This window comes from Podarcis gaigeae (genome assembly GCF_964106915.1).
Source record: "Podarcis gaigeae genome assembly, chromosome: 4".
Classification (NCBI taxonomy): Eukaryota; Metazoa; Chordata; class Lepidosauria; order Squamata; family Lacertidae; genus Podarcis; species Podarcis gaigeae.
Genome location: NC_139677.1, coordinates 19,849,785 through 19,861,721, shown reverse-complemented (window position 1 = coordinate 19,861,721; position 11,937 = coordinate 19,849,785). Strand labels below are relative to the sequence as shown.

Here is an 11,937-nt window from a genome sequence, read left to right as displayed (position 1 = left end):
GACAAACTATGCTGAAATGGCTAAACTGACCAGGAAACTCAGAGACCAAGAAGTCAAGAAATTCAAGAAAGAATGGGAAAAGTTTATAATTTATTTAGGAGGCCACTGTAAGCAGATGAAAACATTAGCAGGATTGCAAAAACACTTGTAATGTAACAAATATTATTGACAATATAGATAGATACAAAATATAGACTCTAAAATAATATGCAGTTGGAAAGGTTGACAATAGGACCCATGGAGGGGATGGGCGGAAGTCGTGAGATTCAGAGAAATCTCATTTTATGGATATGTATTTGGTATTGTATGTAATTTTGATAGGTAAAATCAAATAAAAATTGTGTGTGTGTGTGTGTGTGTATACACACATTTCCACATCACCTGTGAATTTATTGTGGTTTGTTTTCTTTTTCTTTTTAAAAAGAAAAATCTGCCCATATTTAAGTACGTAATTTCAATTATATTTTCTCACTAATTGCATATTTCTGAATATACTTTATCCTGAAATGTGCATTTTTACAGGTTTTTTAAAATAAATGTTAAGACAAAAACACTGTTGGAGAAGAGTAAACTAAGTTCTGACCCGCCATTGGTCCTTGGGGTTGCAGCTCAGGTCAGATTTTATTAGAATTTGCAAAGAGCGTGTTCCTCAAACATGGTCTGTGTGTGTCCATGTGTGTAAAATGAAAGAAGCTTCCCATTGCGCAGCATTAAAACACACACACACACACACACACACACAACCTTTAGACCACGTTTTACTGCCTCAGAAAGCTCTGTAGTACTTGACTCAAGGTTAGGACTGTCCCATACACATTTTCCCTAAAGAACAATTTAAAAAAGACCAAAGCAAAGAAGAAGAAAGAGCAAGCTTAGCTTTCTTCACATCTTTGTTTTTATTATCTTTGCTTTTTGCCTGGCCTGAGGATTTCCTGATCGTGATTACCTCTGCACCACCACCCCTCTCCCGCCCAAGTCTGAAAAACTATTTTTAGCCTGTCTGAAATTTAGTTTGCATTGTATTTTGAAGAAGCTGCTCTTTTGAAGGAGCAGTTCTTTTATTATGTGCTTGTTTCCAGGAGTTATATTTTTTTTAAAGAAAGAAGTCAGAACTCTTGCAGCTTCTTCATTATTTGCAGTCGTGTCATTCCATATTCTTTGTAGTCATTCTTCTGGGTTTTCTTCTTCCCCATCCCTTCTACACAGAGTTTCTGTAGCAGGTGGCTCCCTTGTTCTGTGGGATTTTAGTTCAAAGGTCTGTCTTCTAGGAAATGTTCCTTTTCTCCTGTCCAACCTAAGAAGGAGCCTCTCAGAACATTTAGAGCTCAGTTGGAAGAGGCTTGTTCTCAGTCTCCTGTTGTGACTTTCATGCTGCAAATTTAGGTGCATAAAGGGAAGCCGGTACAGATATTATACTTAATGTTGCATCAGGAACATCATACTGTGTAAAAAGGAGAGGGATTGGTTATAAATTCGCATATGTGAGGAAATAGCATTGTTCTAACTGGCAAAGAAAATATAAAAGTTTAAGTTACATTATTATTTAATTGAATATCTTCTTCCAATAGATCGAGGGTTGCACATGTACTTCGTCAATGCACACTTAGGTTGCAGTGTGTGCTTAGATGCAGCATGTGTGGTACACATGGCATTTAATCTAGTTTGATAACATGCCCATGGGTCCAACAAGATTGGCAAAATGGCCTAAGGAAAGCAGTCTTACATCATCCTCATCATCATATATTATTTATACCCCGCCCATCTGGGTTTCCAACAAAAGATGAAAAATGCATTAAAACATTAGTCATTAAAAACTTCCCTAAACAGAGCTGCCTTCAGATGTCTTCTAAACGCCAGATAGTTGTTTATTTATTTGACATCTGATGGGAGGGGGTTCCACAGGGTGGGTGCCACTTCCAAGAAGGCCCTCTGCCTGGTTCCATGTAACTTCGCTTCTCACAGTGAGGCAACCACCAGAAGGCCCTCGCTGCTGGACCTCAGTGTCTGGGCTGAATAATGAGGGTGGGCTGAGGCTTTACCCTCCCCTTTGCAAGGGCTCATGGGACAGCTTTTTCTCAGGAATCCATTGCATGGACAAGATACTGGGCAAAACTTTGCCCAGTATTTTGCTGCAGTCTACGGGCCGCAGTGCCCCGGGGCAAAGGCATCCTGTGCTTGTTGGGCTACGAAATGAGGCTTCTTCTCTCTGTGCTCCTCCCAGCATTCATTCCTCCTCTGGTCACTCAGTAGAGGGGCCATTGATTGAAATATTGAAGGAAGTAAAGGTGAACCATTTTTCAAAGGTTACCACTCATTGTTGGAATTAAAGATTGACTTCATAGCTTTCCTTGACATTTCTTCTCACAGGAATGCAGCAGGACTACTGCTGCTCAAAACTTTGCTCCCCCTCCCTTTGGCAATTGGAGCTGGTGGGGGCAGATCAAAGTGACCAGCAAGGATGTTGGTGGTAGGGATGGGGAAAGAGTATAGAAATTGAGAGAGCTTTCAGTTGGGTAGTTTTCACATGGTCAGTGTAATGTAGGGAGTGTTATTAGTATATAAGCTTTTCAAAGAGGGAGCCCATGTTGCTGTGAGGAAGCCTGGGAGAAGGCATTTTTAAAAGCCATGGATTAAAATGACAGTGGTACCTTGGGTTAAGTACTTAATTCATTCTGGAGGTCCGTACTTAACCTGAAGCTGTTCTTAATCTGAAGCACCACTTTAGCTGATGGGGCCTCCTGCTGCTGCCGCGCTGCCGGAGCACGATTTCTGTCCTCATCCTGAAGCAAAGTTCTTAACCTGAAGCACTATTTCTGGGTTAGTGGAGTCTGTAACCTGAAGTGTATGTAACCTGAAGCATATGTAACCCGAGGTACCACTGTACTTGGCCAACTTGAACATTTGATATGGCAATTACAACACACACACACACCACTGAAAACAACATAGCCCTCTCCAGAACCAAAATAGCCTAAAAAACAATCACAAAAAGGCCCAACTCACTATTTCATCCATTAAAATGACTGTCAGTGAACAATCATGTAAAATTTCTATTTTATGCTCAAACCCCTTTTCTATTTGTAGGTGTGCAATATGGTTCTAGCACTGCATTTTTAATGCTTCATGAAATCAGTTTTCAAATGTTTATATAGCTCTGTTTCTATCTCTGTCTCTAACCGCACGCATACATACTGTACATACTGTGACTGTCCTGGGCCAAGGAAGTCATTGGCCTCTTCAAGTTTCATAGAAATCAGTGGAACTTGCTCATGCATAGCTAAGCACAAGAATGTAGCCCAGGTTGCATTTCTAATGAAGAACAAGGAGCCCCATCCTCCCCAAACAGCTGTGTTGTTATGTTGAAGGGGCAATGTGTACTCATGTGTTGCCAAACATTGGTGCCATCTGAACTGATGTGGCCTTTTGGAGCCTAAGATTTGTTGGCATTGCAAAGCTCTATGGGATGGTGTAGCAATTTTATAAATTTTCCATCATCAAAGAACCCTTCCCCACATTGACTTTTCCATTTCTCAAGGCTGTTAGACTTAGTGTCCTATATGTTGCAAGGAAATATTATTTATTTAACCCCTTCCATCCATCCTTAAGAGACGCGGGTGGCACTGTGGGTTAAACCACAGAGCCTAGGGCTTGCTGATCAGAAGGTCGTGGTTCAAATCCCCGCGACGGGGTGAGCTCCCGTCGCTCAGTCCCTGCTCCTGCCAACCTAGCAGTTTGAAAGCACATCAAAGTGAAAGTAGATAAATAGGTACCGCTCCGGTGGGAAGGTAAATGGCATTTCCGTGCGCTGCTCTGGTTCGCCAGAAGCGGCTCAGTCATGCTGGCCACATGACCCAGAAGCTGTACACCGGCTCCCTTGGCCAATAAAGCGAGATGAGCGCTGCAACCCCAGAGTCAGCCACGACTGGACCTAATGGTCAGGGGTCCCTTTACCTTTATCCTTCCTAAGATTTATTATGTCATGCTTCATCAAAACTATAAGGGTGACATACAACAAGCTATTAAGAGGGTCAAAAGCACCCTTAAAATGATTGAAGTGTCAGGTTAGTATGAAAGGAAGAGAACAGCACCCTTAAATTGAAGCAGAACACAGCATTTAGAATTCACCGCAAAAAAAAATCAGGACAAGTTGATGGACACCCTTTTGAATAACAAATTCACACTCCATGCCCAAGGAAAAACTTTGCTGGAAAGAAAATGCACTTGGGGCCAGGAGAGGGAGACACTGAAAATCACTCCAGCTTTTATTTAGGAAAGCCGATGTTCCCCTCAGAACCCTAGGGATACAATACGAAACACCCAATAATGGATATTGTAGAACTGGGGAGAGGTTCAGAAAAGGACAACCATAATTATTATAGGGCTGGAGCACCTCCCCTATAATAATAATAATAATAATAATAATAATAATAATAATAATAATAATAATAATAATTTATTATTTGTACCCCGCCCATCTGGCTGGGTTTCCCCAGCCACTCTGGGCGGCTTCCATAGAAACCAGAAAACACTAAAATATCATACATTAAAAACTTCCCTGAACAGGGCTGCCTTAAGATGTCTTCTGAATGTCAAGTAGTTGTTTATCGTTTTGACATCTGATGGGAGGGCGTTCTACAGGGCGGGCGCCACTACCGAAAAGGCCCTCTGCCTGGTTCCCTGTAGCTTTGCTTCTCGCAATGAGGGAACCGCCAGAAGGCCCTCGGCACTGGACCTCAGCGTCTGGGCAGAACGATGGGGGTGGAGACGCTCCTTCAGGTATACTGGGCCGAGGCCGTTTAGGGCTTTAAAGGTCAACACCAACACTTTGAATTGTGCTCGGAAACGTACTGGGAGCCAATGTAGGTCTTTTAAGACCGGTGTTATGTGGTCTCGGCGGCCGCCCCCAGTCACCAGTCTAGCTGCCGTATTCTGGATTAGCTGTAGTTTCCGAGTCACCTTCAAAGGTAGCCCCACGTAGAGCGCATTGCAGTAGTCCAAGCGGGAGATAACTAGAGCCTGCACCACTCTGGCGAGACAGTCCGCGGGCAGGTAGGGTCTCAGCCTGCGTACCAGGTGGAGTTGGTAGACAGCTGCCCTGGATACAGAATTGACCTGCACCTCCATGGACAGCTGTGAGTCCAAAATGACTCCCAGGCTATGCACCTGGTCCTTCAGGGGTACAGTTACCCTATTCAGGACCAGGGAGTCCTCCACACCAGCCCGCCCCCTGTCCCCCAAAAACAGTACTTCTGTCTTGTCAGGATTCAGCTTCAATCCATTAGCCGCCATCCATCTTCCAACCGCCTCCAGGCACTCACACAGGACCTTCACCGCCTTCACTGGTTCTGATTTGAAAGAGAGGTAGAGCTGGGTATCATCTGCATATTGATGGACACTCAGTCCAAACCCCCTGATGATCTCTCCCAGCGGCTTCATATAGATGTTAAAAAGCATGGGGGAGAGGACGGAACCCTGAGGTACCCCATAAGTGAGGGCCCAAGGGTCTGAACACTCATCCCCCACCACCACTTTCTGAACACGGCCCAGGAGGAAGGAGCGAAACCACTGTATAACAGTGCCCCCAGCTCCCAACCCCTCTAGACGGTCCAGAAGGATGTTATGGTCGATTGTATCAAAGGCCGCTGAGAGATCCAGCAGAACCAGGAAACAACTCTCACCTTTGTCCCTAGCTCGCCGGAGATCATCAACCAGTGCGACCAAGGCAGTTTCAGTCCCATGATGAGGCCTGAAACCCAATTGGAAGGGATCCAAATGCTTCGCATCCTCCAGGCATGCCTGGAGTTGTTCAGCAACCACACGCTCAATCACCTTGCCCAAGAATGGAAGATTTGAGACTGGGCAATAGTTGGCCATACTGGCCGGGTCTAAAGATGGTTTTTTAAGAAGCGGTTTAATGACCGCCTCTTTCAGCGGATCTGGGAATGTTCCCTCACAGAGGGAAGCATTCACCACCCCGCAGAGCCCATCGCCCAGCCCTTCCCGGCTTGCTTTTATTAGCCAGGATGGGCAAGGATCAAGGAGACAGGTGGTTGGTTTCACGCGTCCAAGCAGCCTGTCCACATCCTCGGTGGTAACGGATTGAAACTGATTCCATGCAACTTGACCAGACGGGGCTCTAGCACTCTCCCGCCCCAGCCCTGCTCCCACGGTGGTGTCTAGCTCCTTCCGAATATGAGTGATTTTATCTGCAAAAAACTTTGCAAAATCATTGCAGGAGATCTTGGGGTCTTTACAAGGCCCCGGTGGTAAAGGTGGTTCCGTTAAATTGCGGACCACCTGAAAGAGTCTCCTGCTACTATTTTCTGCAGATGCAATAGAGGTGGTGAAGAAAGTCTTCTTCGCCGTCGCTATCGCCACTTGGTAGGCTCGACGTTGAGCTCTAACCTGTGTCCGGTCAGATTCGGAGTGAGTTTTCTGCCACCAACGCTCTAGCCGTCTCAGCAATTGTTTCATCGCCTTCAGCTCCGAAGAAAACCACGGGGCTGTCCGGGCTCCATGCAATCGGAGAGGGCGCTTCGGAGCCAAACAGTCAATAGCCCTGGTTAACTCCGCATTCCAGCGGGCCACCAGGGAATCAGCTGAAAGGCCATCAACATGGGATAAAGCATCCCCTACCACTCTCTGGAAACCATTTGGATCCATTAAGTGGCGGGGGCGGACCATCCGAATTGGTCCCACCTCCCTGCAGAAGGGAAGGGTCGCGGAGAAGTCCAGTTGCACCAGGAAGTGATCTGACCATGGCACTTCTTTGGTTTCACTTTTACTTAGTGTCAGATCACCCACGTCACTAGAGGTGAATACCAGGTCTAAGGCATGTCCATGACTATGAGTTGGGCCCAACTTATTCAGGGACAGCCCCATGGAGGCCATGCTTTCCATGAAGTCCCGAGCGGCCCCTTGTAAGGTCGTGTCGGCATGGATGTTAAAATCCCCTAGGACAAACAAGCTAGGTGTCTCCAGGAGAACATCCGCCACGACCTGAAGCAGCTCATACAGGGAATCCTTGGTGCAGCGGGGAGGTCGGTACACCAAAAGGAATCCTGTACTGCCCCTATTGCCCAACTTCCAGAACATGCACTCAGAAAACTGGGTCTTCCCAGTAGGACGCCTGATGCAAACTAATGACTTCCTAAAAATCACTGCAACCCCCCCCCCCGCCCACATGACCTGGGTTGCTGTGCGTAAGAGAAACCCGGTGGGCAAACGGCAGCAAGGACAGGCCCATCTGCTTCCTCCAACCAGGTCTCTGTCACACATGCCAGGTCAAATCCTCCATCCACAATCAGGTCGTGGATGGCAGTGGTTTTATTCATCATTGACCTGGCATTACACAGCAACACCTTCAGGTCATGTGGGTTTCCCCTGTTGATTCCAGTATCCATCCGGTCAAGGCCAGACCCGGAGGCAGGGGTAGTCTTCAAACAACGACTAAACCTGCCTCCTTGGTAATGACACGGTCTGGTCTTAGCGTAACTCCGCCTCCTGCCCATGATCACCGAGATCGGATGTCCCAGTGCTTCCGCCCCTGTGGAACTTGTCCCAGCCATCGTGTTGGCTGGGGCCCCACTCCCAGGCAGCCCTGATCCCGCCCCTTAAAAACAAAATACAAACTATACAGAACCAATAAAACAACAGAAAACAAAAACAGAACAATTATACTAAAATTAATCCCCAACCAAATATCGATCCCACCCACCCACCCCCAACAGGAAAGGTTGAAAGGTTACAACATTTGGGGTGTTTTACTTTAGAGAGAGAAAAATTAGTCAAATGAGAAGTGATAAAGGTGTAAAGGATTATGTATAATGTGGAGAACGTGAACTGTTCTTGTCCTCTCTCATTTAGGACCATCAAACGATTGAATGTTAGAATATTAGGACAGACGGGGGAAAGTGCAACTATGGAATTTGCTTCCATAAAATGTAATGATAGCAACCAATCTGGATGACTTCCAAAGAAATACATGACGGCTATGTTCTAGCTCCACCATTGGAGGCAATAAACCCCACAATTTATGGGGTTTACAACCAGAGAATTGTGGCACTCATGTCATGTTTGTGGGCTTCCCATTGGCTTCTGGTTGGCCACTGTGAGAACAGGATGTTGGATTCAATAGGTATGTCTCAGGATGCTGTCAGCGGCTCATTGCTGGTTGCACAAGAAAGTATAAGGCAAGGGAAAGTTTCTTACCATCCTTTTTTATTTCCTTCTTTACAGAGAGAGGCTATAGAACCCAGCCTCTTAGATAATGGCATTGTCCTGAGTGAATCTCCACCCCTGTCTCTCCCACTTCCTCCTTCGTCATTCTCATTGTCTCTTCTACAGGTGCTGCTAGGTGCCCTCTGTCTTTGAGCTCTTTGCTCTCCTACTTTTAAGGTTCACCGGGTTCTGGGAGATGGAGGATCTGGAATGCTTTCTAATGACAACGTGTCAGCCAGCTTCACTGGCTCTCCCATGATCTCCCAACTTTCCCCCTCATCTGCCTCTGAGCTGTGACCTCCATCAAACCACTGTTGTCAATCTATACTGTCTTCCTCAACCTCTTCCCTGGAAGGGTCAGGATGGGGAGGTGGTCTCCACCATTCCTCCTCTGCCCATGTCCCAGAAATTCCAGCGGGTGTAGAATGCTGCAGCGAGGCTCCTCATGGGGTCTCTGCCATGGGAGCATATTCACCCAGTGCTTTTCCAGCTGCACTGGCTCCCGGTGGAGTACAGGGTCAGATTTAAGGTGCTGGTTTTGACCTTTAAAGCCCTTCACGGCCTAGGACCATCGTAACTATGGGACCACCTCTCCCAGTATGCCCCATGGAGGACCTTAAGGTCCATAAATAGCAACACCCTAGAGGTCCCGGGCCCTAAGGAAGTTAGATTAGCCTCAACCAAAGCCAGGGCTTTTTCAACACTGGCTCCAGCCTGGTGTCCAGCCTGGTGGAACGCTCTGTCTCATGAGACCAGGGCCCTGCAGGATCTGATTTGTTTCTGCAGGGCCTGTAAGACAGAGTTGTTCCGCCTGGCCTTTGGCTTGGAGTCAATTTGATTCCCTCCCTCCCTCTCTTTCTTTTTTCTTTTCCTTCTCCTCCTGCGATGAGGCTACATTTTAATGTTTCAATGTTTTAGTGTTGTATTTTAATCTTGTTTTTAAGTTGTATTCATTCAACTTGTTTTTTATTATTGCTTGTTAGCTGCCCTGAGCCCGGCCTTGGCTGGAGAGGGTGGGGTATAAATAAATTATTATTATTATTATTATTATTATTATTATTATTATTATTATTATGTGACCTGATCCAGCAGGTCAAGGAACACGAAGGAGGTGCAGAGGAACACATACACACACACACAAATGGAAGTTTAGGTGCAAGTAGCTGTGCTAAATATCAAAGTGCTAGAATGTAAGACAATTTCTTCCAGGTTGCAACATGTGTTTGGTGCAACTTATTTTAACTTTGACTGCTCAGTGCCAGCATTTGCTCTCTCAAAACTGCTTTCAGATGGGTTGCTTAAATGCTTCCAGAAATCTGTAAAGTGAAAGGGTACGTTTTCTAAGAACATCATTGCAGGTGTTGTAGTTTCCTTACATTTCTTTTTTCACTCCAACTTTCTATCGATCTGGCAGCAGAAGAAACAATTCGGCTCAGATAATATTCTCAATATTTCTTCATGTGTTACAATTTGGAGTGCCAATGTTTTTCATAAAGCAAAAGATGTTGGACCACAGTTTTCCTTTGCTATAAGAATCTGGGGGTACTCGTGACGTGATTGGCCAACCATTTTTAGCTGGCCTGCCTTGTCTTTTTTGGAGGGAAGATTGTATCTGATTTGCTTATTTTGCTCCCTGCTCCTGCCAACCTAGCAGTTCAAAACCACGTCAAAGTGCAAGTAGATAAATAGGTACCGCTTTGGCGGGAGGTAAATGGCATTTCCGTGCACTGCTCTGGTTCGCCAGAAGCGGCTTAGTCATGCTGGCCACATGACCCAGAAGCTGTCTGTGGACAAACGCCGGCTCCCTTGGCCAGTAAAGCGAGATGAGAGCCGCAAATCCAGAGTTGTCCACGACTGGACCTAACAGTCAGGGTCCCTTTTCCTTTTTATTCCTTAATAAAATTATTATTATTATTATTATTATTATTATTATTATTATTATTAATAATAATAATATCACACCTGTCTGACTGGGTTGCCCCAGCCACACTGGGCAGTTTCCAACATATATAAAGACGTAATAAAACATTAAACATTAAAAAAACCCTCCCTATACAGAACTGCCTTTAGATGTTTTCTAAGGTTGTGTAACTGCTTATCCCCTCGGCTCTGGGGTCACATAACTCCATAACCTCCAACATTTCTCTGATGAAAATAGGGGTGTCCTGATAAAAGAGGGACATTCCAGTATCAAATCTGAAAACAAGATGGCTCTTGTAAAACCGGGACTGTCCTTGGAAAATAGGGACACTTGGAGGGTCTGTGTTTGTGAGCATCCTGCCTTTCATGCTTCACCTTTCATCCTGCACTTCAGCCGGGCTTTCTAGTAAGTATGGGAAAGTGAGGAGGCTGCCTATTCTGTGCCTGACAGCTCTTCATCTGTGTGTGCTTTTAAAGTGAAGCCTTTTTTACTTTAAAGAAATCAGTGCCAAACGGTGTTTTGTAAAAGAAAAGGAAGGGAGGGAGGAAGGAAGGGAGGAAGGAAAGAAAGGAAAGGAAAGGAAAGGAAAAAAAGAACGACAAAGGAAATTCTCTTAAAAACATAAACAGTGAGCACACTGATATTAGGCACTCGGTTGCTAGTCTCCCCGACTTTCTGTGTTTTAATGAAGTCAAATGGTAGAGAGGTCTCTCCTTCTATGGGGGCTTTTACAGATCAGAAGGCTGCAGAGTGCTGGATAAACATTAAGCAGATAGAAGAAAACATCCCACATCAAAAAATGATCAAGAAATAAAATGCCTGCAGAAAGACTCAGGAAAAAAATGGAAGCCTCTTTTGCAGGGAAACTAAACTTTTGAGAAATTGGATGAGAGATTTTGGCAGAAACAGAAACAGCAGGATGCGGAACAGCTGAGGCCGGCTTGCCCCACCTGTTTGTGGGTGGTAGCAGCAGTGGGGCTGGTGCCAGACCACCTGAGCACCAGAGCACTTTCACTGCAAGAATAATTGCAGGCCCCCCTAAGCTTGCTTCTCATCTGCCTGCTCATTTGCCAGCCCACCTGGGAGATCTGCAGGTTGGAGAGGAGAAAGGAAATGAATGGATCTTCAGGCTGATGACAGAGGACTATGTAGATCATCTAGGTATACCATATGTGGGTATCTGTGTGGGTGAGAGAAAGAGATTTCTTTATCTATCTGAGCATGAGAATGAGATATTTGGCATATGTATATGATGACGATGATGATGATGATGATGATGATGAATACCCGACCCATCTGGCTAGGTTCCCCCAGCCACTCTGGGCAGCTTCCAACAAAAGATAAAAAACACATTAAAACATCAGTCATTAAAACCCTAAACAGGGCTGCCTTCAGATGTCTTCTAAACGTCAGATAGTTGTTTATTTCTTTGACATCTGATGGGAGGGCGTTCCACAGGGTGGGTACCACTACTGAGAAGGCCCTCTGCCTGGTTCCCTGTAACCTTACTTCTCGCAGTGAGGGAACTGCCAGAAGGCCTTCGGCACTGGACCTCAGCGTCCGGGTTGGACGATGGGGGTGGAGGCTCTCCTTCAGTATGGGGGAGCAGAGTATGCAGTCTCTGACCTTAAAAGTTAGATGAGTCATCTGTTCTGCAGGTAGCTTATCATCTGCTGCCTGAGTGGCCCACATGCAGTCTAGATCAGATTGCAATCTGTAGGATCTGATGTCGTATGCTGATAGTCTTCCATGACAGCAAAAAGAGGCAACATCCTCAAAGAAGAGCCATTGCCCAG

The 11,937-nt window shown here is 45.7% G+C and overlaps 1 long non-coding RNA gene across 1 annotated transcript; it reads right to left on the bottom strand.

Moving 5' to 3' along the window:
• Window positions 1–872: 872 nt before the first annotated feature.
• On the bottom strand, window positions 873–9,654 carry LOC310843031. The gene is made up of 2 exons (XR_014563474.1): window positions 9,556–9,654; window positions 873–1,371 (listed from the first exon to the last, which is right to left on the bottom strand). It is a non-coding gene; the product is annotated as an uncharacterized lncRNA (long non-coding RNA).
• Window positions 9,655–11,937: the final 2,283 nt, after the last annotated feature.